The sequence below is a fragment of the Schistocerca gregaria genome, chromosome 11, assembly GCF_023897955.1.
Source record: "Schistocerca gregaria isolate iqSchGreg1 chromosome 11, iqSchGreg1.2, whole genome shotgun sequence".
NCBI classification, from domain to species: domain Eukaryota; kingdom Metazoa; phylum Arthropoda; class Insecta; order Orthoptera; family Acrididae; genus Schistocerca; species Schistocerca gregaria.
In genome coordinates, this window is record NC_064930.1 from 21,134,506 (window position 1) to 21,151,231 (window position 16,726).

Below are 16,726 nucleotides of genomic sequence, written 5' to 3' on the forward strand. Positions count from 1 at the left end.
GTGATTTTCGTGATGTATCATCGATAATACGATAGGGCAATAAAAACTGCTGAATGAAACGATGTGCACATCCCTCTAAAGTCACCGATGAGGCCTCCTCCGGTGGTACAGACTTCCCCTATGTCGCGTCTTCTTTTGCTATATTGTGCTATTACTTGAAGCACTGAAAGCTGTTCTTAGTTATTCTATAGTACTGAGAGAATTATTTGTGGTGGTTTTGCAGCTCTTCCTGAACTTTGTAAAACTGGTCTTTCACCAATGTTTGTGTTATATTTGGGTGCAGCCAGCAACGATATCCGCGCTATTTCACGCTTTTCGTAGAAGGGGAGGTTGGGATACAGTGACATACGCGGGTAATATGACACAGTAAGGCTATGGACGAAGCCACCTGCACTGAGCTGTGTGGAAACGTCGGTTGGTCACCCTGTTGCTAGACGAGTTGCCATCTTCCGTCTCGGCACTCTCAACGAAAATCTTACAGCCAACGTTCCAGCTTTTTTACTTTTATACACGTTTCTTCATTCATCAGTACTGTAGGTAATTACATGTTTGAGAAAAGTATATCTTGTAGAGAGTACTTACAGCTATGTTTTGATAGGAAGAAGGTTCTGCTAAAGCACGCAGTAGTTGAACGTTTCTCGAATGAATCAAAGAAGGCGTTTCAGGCCACAATGACATACCGTGTGTCGCGGTAAAATGACAGTGTATGTCATTTAACCCTGATGTGCGCTCAAGTTATGTTCTGGGTGATGTCTGATATCAATTAAGCTATTTATTTTATGTATCTGTTCAAAATTAACAGCTGTAGCGGTGTTCAGAAAGAAATGGGTAGATTCCAGTTGGAGCGTGAACTGAAACTAGTGGAGTCGCGCATGTTTGGTATGACTGATGGATAAGAGACAACTTGCATTCCAAATAGCCGAGAAATGCAAGCAGGAAACTTAGTTTTGGAAAAGAAATGTTGTACGAAAAAAACCTTTTAGGCGGCAAGAGTGGTTTTTCCGAGGATTGTTACTGTTTGTAGTGCTTGGAACTTCACTCGCATTCGAAACGCGGAGGACACTGGCTAAGGTGCCAGTCAGCAGTGTGTTTTGTGCGCACACACTGAATGTGCTGGAGTAAGCCACGCAGCGAAAGAAAGCCTCATTAGTGATGTCTGCAAACCTATATAAATGGTGAGAATTATCATTTCAAAAACGGCACTAATTCTGTTGCTTCATGGAATAACATTCGAGGTTCTACTTTGTCTTCACTTTTTGATGACTGGACTGAGAAACCTTACTTGATATTCTTGAAGAGTGTTTTCATTATTAAGAACAAATTTATTAAATATATCGAATATTTGTTTACCTGCATTTCCTTCCTTTTCTTAGTACTGTGTCATTTTAGCCTGACGTCGGCCTGAAATGACATCTAGATTGACTCTCACATAGAAGATAACAGCTACACTTTTTACAATGTTATTTCTTCATTTAAATAGCGCCGTTACCGGTTTAGAACCGACAGGTTCATCTTCAGGCGGCTAGTTTACGTTTTATATTAGCTTTCGCCTTTTATTTCCCCAACTGACGAAATTTCCTTCGGTTCGTGGCGCCCTACAACCGAAACAAGACGTGAGACAACATTTTTTAACTGTAATTGTGCCTCACTATGATTTTAAGTGACGTAAACAAATTATTACAGGAAACATGTTTCGGTTACTTACGATGAAAAATCCCTCTGTTATGTTCCAGTGCAGACTGCTTATGATCTTGCAGCAACGCAAACTTATGATACACTTTCTTAGGTGTATGTAGGCACATAATCTAAAGCACCAGTCACACACCACATGGAGGTGTGTATACACAGATGGCGATATTAAAACCACAACAATGCCAAAGATTCCCACTCTCAGAGATAGTTCGTTATATACACGTATGTTAAAGAAAAAGTGTTAATTTCTATTTCTAGTAGGCTGAGTTTTCTGCCTTTGTTGGCACTTGAAACTAACAAACACTGTTATAAGACTTCATAGTACGAAAGGCCTAAGAGCGATCGATATTCATCGTTATATCTGTGCAGTTTACGAAGAGTACATTATGAGTGATGGAAAGGGAAGAAAGTGGGTGAGAGCATTTAAAGACGGCCGCACAAATGTGCATGATGAACAACGGAGTGGGCGTCCTTCGGTAGTTAATGAAAGTTCGGTGCAGGTAGTGGACAATAAGGTGAGGGATACGTACTCTTTACAATTTAGTCCTTTTGGGATGACTTTCCTAATGTTTCTCGTAGTGTTTTGTACAGCATTGTGACCAAGCACTTTAATTACCAAAAATTATTATTATTGACGGATGTGCACAAAAGCAAATGTTTGGACAGTGCATTGACTTTCCTTGAGCGATAGGTGCCACAACGACGGTGATGATTTCTTAAGCCAAATTTTTACGGGCGATGAAACATCGGTGGCCTACGTCACACCAGAATGTCCATTAAAGTTGAGCAAGGGCATCGTTCTGCTGCAAGACAATGCCCGTCCGCATGTGGCGAATCAGACCAAAGATCTCACCACATCTTTTCGATGGGGAACTCTGGATCATGCTCCGTACAGCCCCGATCTTGCGAAAAGTGACTACGATCTGTTCCTGCACTTGAAGAAACACCTGGGCGGTCAGCGTCTTCAAAACGATGACGAATTCAAAACAGTGGGAATGCGGCAGTTAACAAGTCAGGCGCCAGACTTCTATGGGGAGAGTATTTGGTACATCGTTAGAACAGGTGCCTCAATACTGACGGAAATTATAAAGAAAAGTAGATTAAGGTACAGGCTTTCATGTAAAAATAAAATTATTGAAATACTTTAGCACTTTTTGTTAAAATTTCAAAACGCTACTTGTTTAAAAGACGCCCCGAACAATGAATAAAACGGAGTGTGATATGGTTACAACAAAAATCTCTACCACTACAATCAATTTTGTGACATTGGTATTATTTTCCATATCGACACGAACCACCTCGGATATGCATTTTCATGTATTCACAAAACTTGTCTGATGGTTGCTGTGGAACAGGAGAGGGCACAGCAGTCACAAAACTTCTCTGGTTGTCGCTGTGGAACAGGAGAGGGCACAGTATTCACAAAGCTTGTATGGTTGTTGCTGTGGAACAGGAAAGGACACAATATTCACAAAACTCGTCTGGTTGTTGCTGTGGAACAGGAGAGGGCACAGTATTCACAAAACTTGTATACTTGTTGCTGTGGAACATCAGAGCACACAGTATTCACAAAGCTTATCTGGTTGTTGCTGTGGAACAGGAGAGGGCACAGTATTCACAAAACTTGTCTGGTTGTTACTGTGGAACAGGAGAGGAAACAATATTCACAAAACATGTCTGGTTGTTGCTGTGGAACAGGAGACGGCACAGTATTCACAAAACTCGTCTGGTTGTTGCAGTGGAACAGGAGAGGGCACAGTATTCACAAAACTCGTATGGTTGTTGCAGTGGTGCAGGAGAGGGCACAGTATTCACAAAACTTGTCTGGTTGTTGCTGTGGGACAGGAGAGGGCACAGTATTCACAAAACTTGTCTGGTTGTTGCTGTGGGACAGGAGAGGGCACAGAATTCAAAGAATTCGTCTGGTTGTTGCTGTGCAACAGACACAGGCACAGAATTAACAAAACTCGTGTGGTTGTTGCAGTGGAACAGGAGAGGGCTCAGAATTCAAAAAACTCGTCTGGTTGTTGCTGTGGAACAGACACAGGCACAGCATTAACAAAACTCGTGTGGTTGTTACTGTAGAACAGGAGTGGGCACAGTATTCACGAAACTCGTCTGGTTGTTGCTGTGGAACAGGAGAGAGCACAGTATTCACACAACTTGTCTGGTTGTTGATGTGGAACAGGAGAGGGCACAGTATTCACAAAACCTGACAAGTTGTTTCTGTGGAATAAAAGAGGGCACAGTATTCAAACATCTTGTCTGGTTGTTGCTGTGGGACAGGAGAGGGCACAGTATTCACAAATTTGCCAAGTTGTTCCTGTGGAACAGGAGAGGGCACAGTATTCACAAAGCTTGTTAGGTTGTTGCCGTGGGACAGAAGAGGCCACAGTATTCACAAAACCTGTCTCGTTGTTGCTGTGGAACAGGAGAGGGCACAGTATTCACAAAACTTTTCTGGTTGTTGCTGTGGAGCATAAGAGGTCACAGTATTCACAAAACTTGTCTGGTTGTTGCTGTGGAACAGGAGAGGGCACAGTATTCACAAAACTTATGTGGTTGTTGCTGTGGAACAGGAGAGGACACAGTATTCAGAAAATTCGTCTGGTTGTTGCTGCGCAACAGGAGAGGGCACATTATTCACAAAACTTATATAATTGTTGCTGTGGAACAATAGAGCACACAGTATTCACCAAACATGTCTGGATGTTGATGTGGTACTGGAAACGGTACCGTATTCCCAAAACGTTTCCGGTTGTTGCTGTGGAACAGAAGAGGTCACAGTATTCACAAAATTTGTCTGGTTGTTGCTGTGGAACAGGAGAGGGCGCAGTATTCATAAAACGTTTCTGGTTGTTGCTGTGGAACAGGACAGATTACAGTATTCACAAAACTTGTCTGGTTGGTGCTGTGGAACAGGAGACCGCACAGTATTCACAAAACTTGTATGGTTGTTGCAGTGGAACAGTAGAAGGCACAGTATTCACAAAAAATGTCTGGTTGAGCTGTTTAACTGGAGATGGCCCATTATTCACAAAACTTGTCTCGTTGTTGCTGTATATTAAGAGAAGGCAGAGTATTAACAAAACTAGTCTAGTTGTTGCTGTGGAACATGAGAGGACACAGCATTCACAAAACTTGTCTGGCTGTTGCTGTGGAACAGGAGGAGAAACAGTATTAACAAAACTTGTCTGGCTGTTGCTGTTGAACAGGAGAGGGCACAGTATTCACAAAACTTGTCTGGTTGTTCCTGTGGAGCAGGAGAGGCCACAGTATTCACAAAACTTGTCTGGTTGCTCCTGTGGAACTGGAAAGATCACAGTATTCACAAAACTTGTCTGGATGTTGCTGTGGAATAGGAGAGGGCACAGTATTTACAAAGCTTGTCAGGTTGCTGCTGTGGAACAGGAGAGGGCACAGTATTCACAAAACCTGTCTGGTTCTTTCTGTGGAACATCAGAGAGCACAGAATTCATAAAACTTTTCTGGTTGTGCAAGTGGAACAGGAGAGAACACAGTATTCACAAACCTTGTCTGTTCGTTGCTGTGGAACAGGAGAGGGCACAGTATTCACAAAACTTGTCTGGTTGCTGCTGTGGAACAGGAGAGGGCACAGTATTCACAAAACTTATTTGGTTGTTGCTGCGGAACAGGAGAGGGCACAGTATTCACAAAACTTCTCTGGCGGTTGCTGTGGAACAACAGAGCACTCAGTATTCACAAAACGTGTCTGGTTGTTGCTGTGGATATGCAGAAGGAACAATATTCACGAAACCAGTCTGGTTGTTGCTGTGGAACAGGAGATGCCACAGTATTCACAAAACTTCTCTGGTAGTTGCTGTGGAACAGAAGAGGGCACAGTATTCACAAAACTTCTCCGGATGTTGCTGTTGAACTGGAGAGGTCACACTATCCACAAGACGTGTCTGGATGTTGCTGTGGAACAGGAGAGGGCACAGTATTCACAAAACTTGTCTGGAGGTCCTGTGGAACAGAAAAGGGCACAGTATTCACAAAGCTTGTCTGGTTGTTGCTGTGGAACGGGAGAGGGCACAGTATTCACAAAACTTATCTGGTTGTTGCTGCGGAACAGGAGATGGCACAATATTCACAAAACTTGTCTGGCTGCTGCTGTTGAACAGGAGAGTTCACCGTATTCACAAAACTTGACTTGTACTCCTGTGCAACCAGAGAGGGCACAGTAGTCACAAAACCTGTCTCGTTGCTGCTGTGGAACAGGAGAGTTCACAGTATCCTTGAAACGTTGCTGATTGTTGCTGTGGAATTCGAGAGGTGACAGTATTCAGAAAACTTGTCGGGTGTTTGCTGTGGAACAGGACAGGTCACAGTATTCACAAAACTTGTCTGGTTGTTGCTGTGGAACATCAGAGCACTCAGTATTCACAAAACTTGTCTTGTTGTTGCTGTGGAACAGGAGTGGAAACAGTATTAACAAAACTTGTCTCTTTGTTGCTGTGGAACAGGAGAGAGCTCAATATTCACAAAACTTGTCTAGTTGTTGCTGTGGAAAATGTGAGGGCACAGTATTCACAAAACATGTCTGGTTGTTGCTGTGGAACCGCAGACGTCACAGAATTCACAAAACTTGTCTGGTTGTTGCTGTATAACAGGAGAGCGCACAGTATTTACAAAACTTCTCTGGTCCTTGGTGTGCAACAGGAGAGGGCACAGAATTCGAAAGACTTGTCTGGATGCTGCTGTGGAAAAGGAGAGGGCACTGTATTCATAAAACTTATCTGGTTGTTGCTGTGGAACAACAGAGCACTTAGTATTCACAAAACGTTGCTGTAAACAGGAGTGGGCAAAGTATTCACAAGATATGTTTGGTTGTTGCTGTGGAAAAGGAGAGAGCAGAGTATTCACAAAACGTGTCTGGTTTTTGAAGTGGAACAGGAGAGGGGACAAATTTCACAAAACGTCTCTGGTTGCTGCTGTGGGACAGTAGAGGGCACAGTATTCATAAAACTTGTCTGGTTGTTGCTATGGATCAGGAATAGAAACAATATATACAAAACGTTTGTGGTTGTTGCTGTGAAACAGGAGAGGGCACAGTATTCACAAAACTAGTCTGGTTGTTGCTGTGGAACAGGAGAGGGCACAGTAATCACAAAAACTTGTCTGGTTGTTGCTGTGGAACAGGAGAGGGCACAGTATTAACAAGACACGTCTGGTTGTTGTAGTGGAGCATGAGAGGGAACAGTATGCACAAAACTAGTCTGGTTATAGCTGTGGAACAGGAGAGATCACAGTATTCACAAAAACTTGTCTGGTTGTTGCTGTGGAACAGGAGAGGGCACAGTATTAACAAGACATGTCTGGTTGTTGGTGTGGAACAGGAGAGGCAAAGTATTCACCAAACTTGTCTCGTGTTCCTGTGGAACAGAAGAGTTAGCAGTATTCACAAAGCTTATCTGGTTGTTGCTGTGGGACAGGACAGGGCACACTATTCACAATACACATCTGGTTGTTGCTGTGCACCAGGAGAGGGCACAGTATTCACAAAACCTGTCTGGTGGTTGCTGTTGACAGGAGAGGGCACAGTATTCACAAAAATTGTCTGGTTGTTGCGGTGGAACAGAAGAGGGCTGAATATTCACCAAACTTGTCTGGTAGTTGCTGTGGGACAGGAGAGGACACAGTATTCACAAATATTGTCTGGTTGCAGCTGCGGAGCAGGAGAGGGCACAGTTTTCACAAAACCAGTCTGGTTGTTTCTGTGGAACAAGAGAGGACACAGTATTCACAAAATTCGTCTGGTTGTTGCTGTGTAACAGGAGAGGACACAGTATTCAGAAAATTCGTCTGGTTATTGCTGCGCAACAGGAGAGCGCACATTATTCACAAAACTTATATAATTGTTTGCTGTGGAACAATAGAGCAGACAGTATTCACCAAACAGGTCTGGTTGTTGATGTGGTACTGGAGAGGGCACCGTATTCACAAAACCTGTCTGGTTCTTTCTGTGGAAGATCCTGTTGACCAGGAGAGTTCACCGTATTCACAAAACTTGACTTGTACTCCTGTGCAACCGGAGAGGGCACAATAGTCAGAAAACCTGTCTCGTCGTTGCTGTGGAACAGCAGACGGCACTGTATTCGCAAAACTTGTCTGGTTGTTGCTGTGGAACAGGAGAGAGCTCAATATTCACAAAACTTGTCTAGTTGTTGCTGTGAAAAAGGTGAGGGCACAGTATTCACAAAACATGTCTGGTTGTTGCTGTGGAACAGGAGAGGGCACAGCATTCACAAAACTTGTCTGGTGGTTCTGTGGAACCGGAGATGGCACAGTATTCACAAAACTTGTCTGGTGGTTCTGTGGAACCGGAGATGGCACAGTATTCACAAAATCTGTCTCGTTGTTGGTGTGGAACAGGAAAGGGCATAGTAAACACAAAACTTGTCTAGTTGTTGCTGTCGAACAGGAGAGGGCACAGTAATCACAAAACTTGTCTGGTTGTTGCTGTGGATCTGGAGAGGGCACAATTTTCTCAAAACCAGTCTGGTTGTTGGTGTGGAAGAGGAGATGGCACAGTATTCACAAAACCACTCTGGTTGTAGCTGTGGAACAGGAGAGGGCACAGAATTCAAAAAACTTGTCTGGTTGCTGCTGGGGAACAGGAGAGGGCACAGTATTCACAAAACTTGTCTGGTTGTTGCTATGGAACAGGAAAAGAAACAGTATTCACACAACTTGTGTGGTTGTTCCTGTTAAACAGGAGAGGGAGTAGTATTGACAAAATTGTCTGGTTGTTGCTGTGGAACAGCAAAGGGCACATTATTCACAAAACCTGTCAGGTTGTTACTGTGGAACAGGAGAGGGCATAGTATTCACTAAACATGTCTGGTTGTTGTTGTGGAACAGGTGAGGGCACAGTACTCACAAAATGTGTCTGGTTGTTGCTGTGGAACTGGAGATGTCACAGTATTCACAAAACATGTCAGGTTTTCGCTATGGAACAGAAGAGGGAACAGTAATCACATAACTTGTCCTGTTGTTGCTGTGGAACAGGAGAGGAAACAGTATGAACAAAACTTGTCTCTTTGTTGCTATGAAACAGGAGAGGGCACAGTATTCACAAAACTAGTCTGGTACTTGCTGTGGAGCAGGAGAGGGCACGGTATTCAAAAAAATTGTCATGTGGTTCTGTGGAACAGGAAAGGGGACAGTATTCACAAAACTTGTCTGGCTGTTGCTGTGGGATAGGAGAGGGCACAGTATTTACAAAATTTGCCTGGTTTTTCCTTTGGAACAAGTGAGGGCACAGTAGATACAAAACCTGTCACGTTATTGCTGTGGAAAAGGGGAGGGCACAGTATTCACAAAACTTGTCTGGTTGTTGCTGTGGAATTGGAGAGTGTACAGTAATCACAAAACGTGTGTGGTTGTTGCTGTGGAACATGAGAGAGCACATTATTCACAAAACTTGTCTAGTTGTTGCTGTGGGACAGGTGAGGGCACAGTATTCACAAAACTTGTCTGGTAGTTGCTGTGGAAAAGGAGAGGGCACACTATTTAAAAAACGTGTCTGGTTGTTGCTGTGGAACAGGAGAGGGCACATATTTCACAAAACTTCTCTCGTTGTTGCTGTAGAACAGGAGAGGGCACAGTATTCACAAAACTCATCTGGTTATTGCTGTGCAACAGGAGAGAGCACAGTATCCACAAAACTTGTCTGGCTGCAGCTGTGGAACAGGAGATGGCACAGTATTCACAAAACTTGTCTTGTGGTGTTGTGGAACTGGAGAGGGCACAGTAGTCACAAAACCATTCTCGTTGTTGCTGTGGAACAGGAGTGGTTATAGTATTCACAAAACTTCTCTGTTTGCTGCTGTGGAACTGGAGAAAGCACAGTATTCATAAAACTTGTCTGAATGTTGCTGTGGAACACGAGAGGGCACAGTATTCACAAAACTTGTCTGTTTGTAGCTATATAACAGGAAAAGAAACAGTTTTCACAAAACCTGTGTGGTTGTTGCTGTGAAACAGGAGAGGGAGTAGTATTCACAAAACTTGTCAGGTTGTTGCTGTGAAACAGGAAAGGGAACATTATTCACAAAACCTGTCAGGTTGTTGCTGTTGAGCAGGAGAGGGTACAGAATTCACAAAACTTCTCTGGTTGTTGCTGTGGAACATCAGAGCACTCAGTATTCACAAAACTTGTCTTGTTGTTGCTGTGGAGCAGGAGTGGAAACAGTATTACCAAAACTTGTCTCTTTGTTGCTGTGGAACAGGAGAGAGCTCAATATTCACAAAACTTGTCTAGTTGTTGCTGTGGAAAAGGTGAGGGCACAGTATTCACAAAACATGTCTGGTGTTCCTGTGGAACAGAAGAGTTAACAGTATTCACAAAGCTTGTCTGGTTGTTGCTGTTTGACATGACAGGGCACACTATTCACAATACTCATCTGGTTGTTGCTGTGCATCAGGAGAGGGCACAGTATTCACAAAACTTGTCTGGCTGCTGCTGTGGAACAGGAGAGGGCACAGTACTCACAAAACCAGTCTCGTTGTTGCTGTGGAACAGGAGAGGGCACAGTATTCACAAAACGTTTCTGGTTGTTGCTATGAAACAGGAAAAGAAACAGTATGCAAAAAACTTGTGTGAATGTTGCTGTGAAACAGGAGAGGAAGTAATATTCACAAAATTTTCTGGTTGTTGCTGTGGAAAAGGAAAGGGCACATTATTCACAAAACCTGTCTGTTTGGTTTTGTAGAACAGGAGAATGCACAGTTTTCACAAAACTTGTCTGGTGGTTCTGTGGAACAGAAGAGGGCACAGTATTCACAAAGCTAGTCTTGTTGTTGCTGTGGAACGGGAGAGGGCACAGTATTCACAAAACTTATCTGGTTGTTGCTGTGGAACAGGAGAGGGCACAGTATTCACAAAACTTGTCTGGCTGAAGCTGTGGAACAGGAGAAGGCACAGCATTCACAAAACTTGTCTGGCTGTAGCTGTGGAACAGGAGAGGGCACAGTATTTACAAAACTTGTCTGGTTTTTGCTGTGGAACAGGAGAGGGCACAGTATTCACAAAACTTGTCTGGCTGTAGCTGTGGAACAGGAGAGGCACAGTATTCACAAAACTTGTCTGATGGTTCTGTGGAACTGGAGATGCACAGTAGTCACAAAATGTGTCTCGTTGTTGCTGTGGAACAGGAGGGGGCACAGTAGTAACAAAACGTGTCTGGTTTTTGCTGTGGAACAGGAGAGGGCACAGTATTCACAAAACTTGTCTGGTAGCTCTGTGGAACCGGAGATGCACAGTAGTCACAAAATCTGGCTCGTTGTTGCTGTGGAACAGGAGACGGCATAGTAAACACAAAACTTGTCTGGTTGTTGCTGTGGAACAGGAGAGGGCACACCAGTAACAAAACTTGTCTGGTTTTTGCTGTGGAACAGGAGAGGGCACAGTATTCACAAAACTTGTCTGGCTGCAGCTGTGGAACAGGAGAGGGCACAGTATTCAAAAAACTTATCTGGTGGTTCTGTGGAAAGGGAAAGGGGACAGTATTCACAAAACTGGTCTGGTTGTTGCTGTGAAACTGGAGAGGGCACAGTAATCACAAAATGTGTGTTGTTGTTGCTGTGGACAGGAGAGAGCCCAATATTCACAAAACTTGTCTAGCTTTGCTGTGGAACAGGTGAGGGCACAGTATTCACAAAATTTGTCTGGTTGCTGCTGAATAACAACAGAGCACTCAGTATTCACAAAACCTGTCTGGTTCTTGCTGTGGATCTGGAGAGGGCACTATTATCTCAAAACCAGTCTGGTTGTTGGTGTGGAAGAGGAGGTGACACAGTATTCACAAAACCACTCTGGTTGTTGCTGTGGAATGGGAGAGGGTACAGTATTCACAATATGTGTCTGGTTGTTGCTGTGAAAAGGAGAGGGAACAGTATTCACAAAACGTGTCTGGTGGTTGCTTTGGAACAGGAGAGGTAACAGTATTCACAGAACTTGTCTGGATGTTGCTGTGGAACAGGAGAGGGCACAGTATTCACAAAACCTGTCTGGTGGTTCTGTGGAACTGGAGAGGGCACAGTAGTCACAAAACCATTCTCGTACTGGCTGTGGAACAGGAGAGTTCACAGTATTCACAAAACTTCTCTGGTTGTTGCTGTGGAACAGGAGAGAGCTCAATATTCACAAAACTTGTCTAGTTGTTGCTGTGAAAAAGGTGAGGGCACAGTATTCACAAAACATGTCTGGTTGTTGCTGTGGAACAGGAGAGGGCACAGCATTCACAAAACTTGTCTGGTGGTTCTGTGGAACCGGAGATGGCACAGTATTCACAAAACTTGTCTGGTGGTTCTGTGGAACCGGAGATGGCACAGTATTCACAAAATCTGTCTCGTTGTTGGTGTGGAACAGGAAAGGGCATAGTAAACACAAAACTTGTCTAGTTGTTGCTGTCGAACAGGAGAGGGCACAGTAATCACAAAACTTGTCTGGTTGTTGCTGTGGATCTGGAGAGGGCACAATTTTCTCAAAACCAGTCTGGTTGTTGGTGTGGAAGAGGAGATGGCACAGTATTCACAAAACCACTCTGGTTGTAGCTGTGGAACAGGAGACGGCACAGAATTCAAAAAACTTGTCTGGTTGCTGCTGGGGAACAGGAGAGGGCACAGTATTCACAAAACTTGTCTGGTTGTTGCTATGGAACAGGAAAAGAAACAGTATTCACACAACTTGTGTGGTTGTTCCTGTTAAACAGGAGAGGGAGTAGTATTGACAAAATTGTCTGGTTGTTGCTGTGGAACAGCAAAGGGCACATTATTCACAAAACCTGTCAGGTTGTTACTGTGGAACAGGAGAGGGCATAGTATTCACTAAACATGTCTGGTTGTTGTTGTGGAACAGGTGAGGGCACAGTACTCACAAAATGTGTCTGGTTGTTGCTGTGGAACTGGAGATGTCACAGTATTCACAAAACATGTCAGGTTTTCGCTATGGAACAGAAGAGGGAACAGTAATCACATAACTTGTCCTGTTGTTGCTGTGGAACAGGAGAGGAAACAGTATGAACAAAACTTGTCTCTTTGTTGCTATGAAACAGGAGAGGGCACAGTATTCACAAAACTAGTCTGGTACTTGCTGTGGAGCAGGAGAGGGCACGGTATTCAAAAAAATTGTCATGTGGTTCTGTGGAACAGGAAAGGGGACAGTATTCACAAAACTTGTCTGGCTGTTGCTGTGGGATAGGAGAGGGCACAGTATTTACAAAATTTGCCTGGTTTTTCCTTTGGAACAAGTGAGGGCACAGTAGATACAAAACCTGTCACGTTATTGCTGTGGAAAAGGGGAGGGCACAGTATTCACAAAACTTGTCTGGTTGTTGCTGTGGAATTGGAGAGTGTACAGTAATCACAAAACGTGTGTGGTTGTTGCTGTGGAACATGAGAGAGCACATTATTCACAAAACTTGTCTAGTTGTTGCTGTGGGACAGGTGAGGGCACAGTATTCACAAAACTTGTCTGGTAGTTGCTGTGGAAAAGGAGAGGGCACACTATTTAAAAACGTGTCTGGTTGTTGCTGTGGAACAGGAGAGGGCACATATTTCACAAAACTTCTCTCGTTGTTGCTGTAGAACAGGAGAGGGCACAGTATTCACAAAACTCATCTGGTTATTGCTGTGCAACAGGAGAGAGCACAGTATCCACAAAACTTGTCTGGCTGCAGCTGTGGAACAGGAGATGGCACAGTATTCACAAAACTTGTCTTGTGGTGTTGTGGAACTGGAGAGGGCACAGTAGTCACAAAACCATTCTCGTTGTTGCTGTGGAACAGGAGTGGTTATAGTATTCACAAAACTTCTCTGTTTGCTGCTGTGGAACTGGAGAAAGCACAGTATTCATAAAACTTGTCTGAATGTTGCTGTGGAACACGAGAGGGCACAGTATTCACAAAACTTGTCTGTTTGTAGCTATATAACAGGAAAAGAAACAGTTTTCACAAAACCTGTGTGGTTGTTGCTGTGAAACAGGAGAGGGAGTAGTATTCACAAAACTTGTCAGGTTGTTGCTGTGAAACAGGAAAGGGAACATTATTCACAAAACCTGTCAGGTTGTTGCTGTTGAGCAGGAGAGGGTACAGAATTCACAAAACTTCTCTGGTTGTTGCTGTGGAACATCAGAGCACTCAGTATTCACAAAACTTGTCTTGTTGTTGCTGTGGAGCAGGAGTGGAAACAGTATTACCAAAACTTGTCTCTTTGTTGCTGTGGAACAGGAGAGAGCTCAATATTCACAAAACTTGTCTAGTTGTTGCTGTGGAAAAGGTGAGGGCACAGTATTCACAAAACATGTCTGGTGTTCCTGTGGAACAGAAGAGTTAACAGTATTCACAAAGCTTGTCTGGTTGTTGCTGTTTGACATGACAGGGCACACTATTCACAATACTCATCTGGTTGTTGCTGTGCATCAGGAGAGGGCACAGTATTCACAAAACTTGTCTGGCTGCTGCTGTGGAACAGGAGAGGGCACAGTACTCACAAAACCAGTCTCGTTGTTGCTGTGGAACAGGAGAGGGCACAGTATTCACAAAACGTTTCTGGTTGTTGCTATGAAACAGGAAAAGAAACAGTATGCAAAAAACTTGTGTGAATGTTGCTGTGAAACAGGAGAGGAAGTAATATTCACAAAATTTTCTGGTTGTTGCTGTGGAAAAGGAAAGGGCACATTATTCACAAAACCTGTCTGTTTGGTTTTGTAGAACAGGAGAATGCACAGTTTTCACAAAATTGTCTGGTGGTTCTGTGGAACAGAAGAGGGCACAGTATTCACAAAGCTAGTCTTGTTGTTGCTGTGGAATGGGAGAGGGCACAGTATTCACAAAACTTATCTGGTTGTTGCTGTGGAACAGGAGAGGGCACAGTATTCACAAAACTTGTCTGGCTGAAGCTGTGGAACAGGAGAAGGCACAGCATTCACAAAACTTGTCTGGCTGTAGCTGTGGAACAGGAGAGGGCACAGTATTTACAAAACTTGTCTGGTTTTTGCTGTGGAACAGGAGAGGGCACAGTATTCACAAAACTTGTCTGGCTGTAGCTGTGGAACAGGAGAGGGCACAGTATTCACAAAACTTGTCTGATGGTTCTGTGGAACTGGAGATGCACAGTAGTCACAAAATGTGTCTCGTTGTTGCTGTGGAACAGGAGGGGGCACAGTAGTAACAAAACGTGTCTGGTTTTTGCTGTGGAACAGGAGAGGGCACAGTATTCACAAAACTTGTCTGGCTGCAGCTGTGGAACAGGAGAGGGCACAGTATTCACAAAATTTGTCTGGTTGCTGCTGAATAACAACAGAGCACTCAGTATTCACAAAACTTGTCTGGCTGTAGCTGTGGAACAGGAGAGGACGCAGTATTCACAAAACTTGTCTGGTAGCTCTGTGGAACCGGAGATGCACAGTAGTCACAAAATCTGGCTCGTTGTTGCTGTGGAACAGGAGACGGCATAGTAAACACAAAACTTGTCTGGTTGTTGCTGTGGAACAGGAGAGGGCACACCAGTAACAAAACTTGTCTGGTTTTTGCTGTGGAACAGGAGAGGGCACAGTATTCACAAAACTTGTCTGGCTGCAGCTGTGGAACAGGAGAGGGCACAGTATTCAAAAAACTTATCTGGTGGTTCTGTGGAAAGGGAAAGGGGACAGTATTCACAAAACTGGTCTGGTTGTTGCTGTGAAACTGGAGAGGGCACAGTAATCACAAAATGTGTGTTGTTGTTGCTGTGGACAGGAGAGAGCCCAATATTCACAAAACTTGTCTAGCTTTGCTGTGGAACAGGTGAGGGCACAGTATTCACAAAATTTGTCTGGTTGCTGCTGAATAACAACAGAGCACTCAGTATTCACAAAACCTGTCTGGTTCTTGCTGTGGATCTGGAGAGGGCAATATTATCTCAAAACCAGTCTGGTTGTTGGTGTGGAAGAGGAGGTGACACAGTATTCACAAAACCACTCTGGTTGTTGCTGTGGAATGGGAGAGGGTACAGTATTCACAATATGTGTCTGGTTGTTGCTGTGAAAAGGAGAGGGAACAGTATTCACAAAACGTGTCTGGTGGTTGCTTTGGAACAGGAGAGGTAACAGTATTCACAGAACTTGTCTGGATGTTGCTGTGGAACAGGAGAGGGCACAGTATTCACAAAACCTGTCTGGTGGTTCTGTGGAACTGGAGAGGGCACAGTAGTCACAAAACCATTCTCGTACTGGCTGTGGAACAGGAAAGTTCACAGTATTCACAAAACTTCTCTGGTTGTTGCTGTGGAACAGGAGAGGGCACAGTATTCATAAAACTTGTCTGGATGTTGCTGTGGAACAGGAGAGTTCACAGTATTCACAAAACTTCTCTGGTTGTTGCTGTGGAACAGGAGAGGGCACAGTATTCATAAAACTTGTCTGGATGTTGCTGTGGAACAGGAGAGGGCACAGTATTCACAAAACTTGTCTGGTTGTTGCTAGGGAACAGGAAAAGAAACAGTATTCACACAACTTGTGTGGTTGTTGCTGTGAAACAGGAGAGGGAGTAGTATTGACAAAATTGTCTGGTTGTTGATGTGGAACAGCAAAGGGTACATTATTCACAAAACCTGTCAGGTTGTTGCTGTGGAACAGGAGAGGGCATAGTATTCACAAAACGTGTCTGGTTGTTGTTGTGGAACAGGTGAGGGCACAATACTCACAAAATGTGTCTGGTTGTTGCTGTGGATCTGGAGATGTCACAGTATTCACAAAACTTGTCCTGTTGTTGCTGTGGAACAGGAGAGGAAACAGTATAAACAAAACTTGTCTTTTTGTTGCTATGAAACAGGAGAGGGCACAGTATTCACAAAACTAGTCTGGTTGTTGCTGTGGAGCAGGAGAGGGCACGGCATTCATAAAAATTGTCATTTGGTTCTGTGGACAGGAAAGGGGACAGTATTCACAAAACTTGTCTGGCTGTTGCTGTGGGATAGGAGAGGGCACAGTATTTACAAAATTTGCCTGGTTTTTGCTTTGGAACAAGTG